Below are 5000 nucleotides of genomic sequence, written 5' to 3' on the forward strand. Positions count from 1 at the left end.
GCTGTCAGCCCCGGCTCGCAAGACGGAGGCCAGGCCTCGGCAGCGGGCACGTCACGCCACGAGGTCGGGGATTGCGAGGAGAGCCAACGCATGGGCGCGCGCACGGCAATTTAATGCCACGCCCACGCCAGCGTAGAGCTCTCCTCGCAATCCCCAAGCTCGGCGGTCCGCACCAGCCACGTCGGCCAGGCCTCCGACTTGCGAGCAGGGGCAGCGGCCACCGCCGCCGTGACGTCGCGGCAAGCAGACAGCCGCGCAGCAGCTGCCAGCACCTTGGCACAAGCACGGCAAATGAATGCCACGCCCACGCCGCGGATAAGCAGCCCCAACGCGCCCGACGGCTTGGAGCGGGTCCCGAAGACGGTGGCCGGAATCGGGTCGTCGCCGGCCGGAAAACGGGTCATCGATGCCGGCAATACTTCGGGCCATGAGGCCCCCCACCTTAGTCCGAGTTTAGCAACAGCCCACATATCCCCCGCGGCAGGCCTATGGGCGCCAGGCCAGCGCGCCCCATGGCCAGTCAGGGGGCACCCCCCTAAAGAGCAATAAGTGTCATTGAAGCTCTGGCAGGGGGAGACACTACTAGGTCCCAGCTGTCACCCCCCCTCTAAAAAATTCATTTCTTGGTATTTTGAGCTGAAATTTTGCACAGAGGTTGGCAAAAATCCAATCCAACTTTATTAATTTTTCCAGAATTTTTCGAGGTCGGGAAGTATTTTTTTTTATTTTCCTACCATTAAAAATCGAGGAAATCGGAAAAAATAGGAACCGGCTCGGAATGACCCCAAATTCAGTGGGCAGCCTCATAAAAATATGGCTGATTTTACTGGATTGATTTCATGTGGAAAGCACGACGTTTTGTTGTAGGAATGCGGGAACCCCGGCGGCTCGCCTGCCGCGGCCAGCGACGTCGGGCTGGCCCCTGCAGCGCCTAGCCTCTCCCACGCGGGGGGCAGGCCAGAACGCGGGGGGCCAGGGCCCGAAGGCTGCCCCCCCGCGGGCGAGAGAGCAAGCCAGCAGGGGCTGTCGCCTGCCGCGGCCAGCGACGTCGGGCTGGCCCCTGCAGCGCCTAGCCTCTCCCACGCGGGGGGCAGGCCAGAACGCGGGGGGCCAGGGCCCGAAGGCTGCCCCCCCGCGGGCGAGAGAGCAAGCCAGCAGGGGCTGTCGCCTGCCGCGGCCAGCGACGTCGGGCTGGCCCCTGCCGCGGCCAGCGATGTCGGGCTGTCGCCTGCCGCGGCCAGCGACGTCGGGCTGGCCCCTGCAGCGCCTAGCCTCTCCCACGCAGGGGGCAGGCCAGAACGCGGGGGGCCAGGGCCCGAAGGCAGCCCCCCCGCGGGCGAGAGAGCAAGCCAGCAGGGGCTGTCCGCGCGTCGCGCAGCGCGGCATGGCTGCGGGGGCCGCGCGCGCGCGCCCAAGCGCCCAAGGGCCCCCAAGGGCCCCAGGCCCTCAGGCCCCAGCGCCCCAGCGCCCAGCGCGGGCGGGCGCGCGCGCGCGTGTGGTCTTTGAGGGGCGCCGGCCTGGTGGCTCCCTAAAGAGCAATAAGTGTCATTGCAGCTCTGGCAGGGGGAGACACTACTAGGTCCCAGCTGTCACCCCCCCTCTAAAAAATTCATTTCTTGGTATTTTGAGCTGAAATTTTGCACAGAGGTTGGCAAAAATCCAATCCACCTTCATTAATTTTCCCAGAATTTTTCGAGGTCGGGAAGTATTTGTTTTAATTTTCCTACCATTAGAAATCGAGTAAATCCGCAAAACTAGGAACCGGCCCGGAATGACCCCAAATTCAGTGGGCAGCCTCATAAAAATATGGCTGATTTTACTGGATTGGTTTCATGTGGAAAGCACGACGTTTTCTTGTAGGAATGCGGGAACCCCGGCAGCTCGCCTGCCGCGGCCAGCGACGTCGGGGACGCTGGCCTGCGCTGTCGAGCCCGCGAGGGCTGTCTCCGCGGCAGGCCCCCCCTGAACGGGGCACGACAGGCCACCGCGCTGGCTCGTCCAGCGTCGACAGTCCCTCGTCCAGGTTTCAGATCGCGCCAAGTCGAACCCATGACCTGCTCAAGCCATCGTGCGCTGCCGAATTCGCATCTGCGTGTAGGCTGCCATTCCACGCGGCAGCCCCTGTTTTCGTCAGCGTGCCCCCCTGACGAATTTTCCTGCCTGGCCCAGTCCAGCGTCCAGCCCCTGTTCGTCGAAAAATCTGCGCTGCCGATTTTCCACGCGGCAGCCCCTCTTTTCGTCAGCGTGCCCCCCTGACGAATTTTCCTGCCTGGCCCGGCCAGTCCAGCCCCTGTTCGTCGAAAAATCTGCGCTGCCGATTTTCCACGCGGCAGCCCCTCTTTTCGTCAGCGTGCCCCCCTGACGAATTTTCCTGCCTGGCCCGGCCGGTCCAGCATCCAGCCCCTGTTCGTCGAAAAATCTGCGCTGCCGATTTTCCACGCGGCAGCCCCTGTTTTCCTCAGCGTGCCCCCCTGACGAATGTTCGTCGAAAAATCTGCGCTGCCGATTTTCCACGCGGCAGCCCCTCTTTTCGTCAGCGTGCCCCCCTGACGAATGTTCGTCGAAAAATCTGCGCTGCCGATTTTCCACGCGGCAGCCCCTCTTTTCGTCAGCGTGCCCCCTGACGAATTTTCCTGCCTGGCCCAGTCCAGCGTCCAGCCCCTGTTCGTCGAAAAATCTGCGCTGCCGATTTTCCACGCGGCAGCCCCTCTTTTCGTCAGCGTGCCCCCCTGACGAATTTTCCTGCCTGGCCCGGCCAGTCCAGCCCCTGTTCGTCGAAAAATCTGCGCTGCCGATTTTCCACGCGGCAGCCCCTCTTTTCGTCAGCGTGCCCCCCTGACGAATTTTCCTGCCTGGCCCGGCCGGTCCAGCATCCAGCCCCTGTTCGTCGAAAAATCTGCGCTGCCGATTTTCCACGCGGCAGCCCCTGTTTTCCTCAGCGTGCCCCCCTGACGAATGTTCGTCGAAAAATCTGCGCTGCCGATTTTCCACGCGGCAGCCCCTCTTTTCGTCAGCGTGCCCCCCTGACGAATGTTCGTCGAAAAATCTGCGCTGCCGATTTTCCACGCGGCAGCCCCTCTTTTCGTCAGCGTGCCCCCTGACGAATTTTCCTGCCTGGCCCAGTCCAGCGTCCAGCCCCTGTTCGTCGAAAAATCTGCGCTGCCGATTTTCCACGCGGCAGCCCCTCTTTTCGTCAGCGTGCCCCCCTGACGAATTTTCCTGCCTGGCCCGGCCGGTCCAGCATCCAGCCCCTGTTCGTCGAAAAATCTGCGCTGCCGATTTTCCACTCCGCAGCCCCTGTTTTCGTCAGCGTGCCCCCCTGACGAATTTTCCTGCCTGGCCCGGCCAGTCCAGCGCCCAGCCCCTGTTCGTCGAAAAATCTGCGCTGCCGATTTTCCCCGACGAACCTGCAGCTGCACAAATCCGCGCTGCCACTGCCCCATTGTCTGGACCAACAGTCTTTTCCATCAAGCCCTGGACTATAAATCGTCCAGACTCATCGCCAGCACCCGCTGCCGATTCTGCCGACTTTGCCGATTTCGTCGGCGCTGCCGATTCCAACACTGCACCCACCGTGTCTAAACCAGCGCTGTTTCGTCAGCGTGTCCCCTTGACGTATTTCCCTGCCTGGCCTGGACAGTCCATCTTCCAGCCCATGTTCATCGAAAAATCTGCGCTGCCGATTTCCCCGACGAACCTGCAGCTGCACAAATCTGCGCTGCCGATTTCCCCCCCTGTCGGCATGGCTGCCGCTGCCCCGATGTCCAGACCAACAGTCTTTTTTGTCGACTTTGCCGATTTTGTCCGCGCTGCCGATTCCAACACTACCCCCTGCATCCAAACCAGCATTGTTTCGTCAGCTCTTCCCCTGACGATTTTAGCCCTGTAACAAACAGTAGGCCTCCAATCCCGCCAACGGGAGCCAAGTTGATAGGGAAGAGAATTGAATGACGCGCCTGGTCCTCGCACCCCGCCACCCGAGGGGCCTTTTTCCCGGCAGCCTCTGAAAAACTCTAGCTTTCACGGTCCTCGCCGCCCCTCACCACCATGGCAGGCCTCTAATCCCACCCATCAGCAGTTGTAGCCGATAGGGCAGTGATTTGAATGACGCGTCGCGGGCCGCCGGGTCATCTCACCCGGCCATTAATTGGAGCGTTTTTGGCTGGCCGAGGATGGGGGGATGGATCTCTTCTTCCGAAAAAGCAAACAGTACATCGGGAGTTATGTTGACGGGGCATGGAATTGAATGACCCGTCGCGGGCCGCCGGGTCATCTCACCCGGCCATCCCGGGGAGCGTTTTCCCCGGCAGCATCGGGGAAACTCTTGCTTTCACTGCCCGCTGCCCAAGTCCCCACTCGCATCGGCCCCCCGCGCCAACAAGCCAACGCTGCCGAATCGGCAGACACTGCTGCCGAATCTGCCGACACTGCCCCGCGGGCTGCCACTGCCCCAGTGTCTAAACCAGCGGTCTTTCTCATCGAGCCTTGGACTATCCAGTCCGTCCTGACTCATCGCCAGCACCTGCTGCCGATTCTGCCGACTTTGCCGATTTTCTCGGCGCTGCCGATTCCAACACTGCGCCCACCGTGTCTGAACCAGCGCTGTTTCGTCAGCGTGTCCCCTCGACGAATTTTCCTGCCTGGCCTGGACAGTCCACCGTCCAGCCCGTGTTCGTCGAAAAATCTGCGCTGCCGATTCTGCCGACTTTGCCGATTTCGTCGGCGCTGCCGATTCCAACACTGCCCGCCGTGCCTGAACCAGCGCTGTTTCGTCAGCGTGTCCCCTCGACAAATTTTCCTGCCTGGCCTGGACAGTCCATCGCCCAGCCCATGTTCGTCGCAAAATCTGCGCTGCCGATTTTCCCCGACGAACCTGCAGCCGCACAAATCTGCGCTGCCGAATCTGCCGACACTGTCCCGCGGGCTGCCACTGCCCCAGTGTCTAAACCAGCAGTCTTTCTCGTCGAGCCTTGGACTATCCAGCCCGTCCAGACCCATCG

Source organism: Populus nigra, chromosome 2, assembly GCF_951802175.1.
Source record: "Populus nigra chromosome 2, ddPopNigr1.1, whole genome shotgun sequence".
Lineage (NCBI taxonomy): Eukaryota > Viridiplantae > Streptophyta > Magnoliopsida > Malpighiales > Salicaceae > Populus > Populus nigra.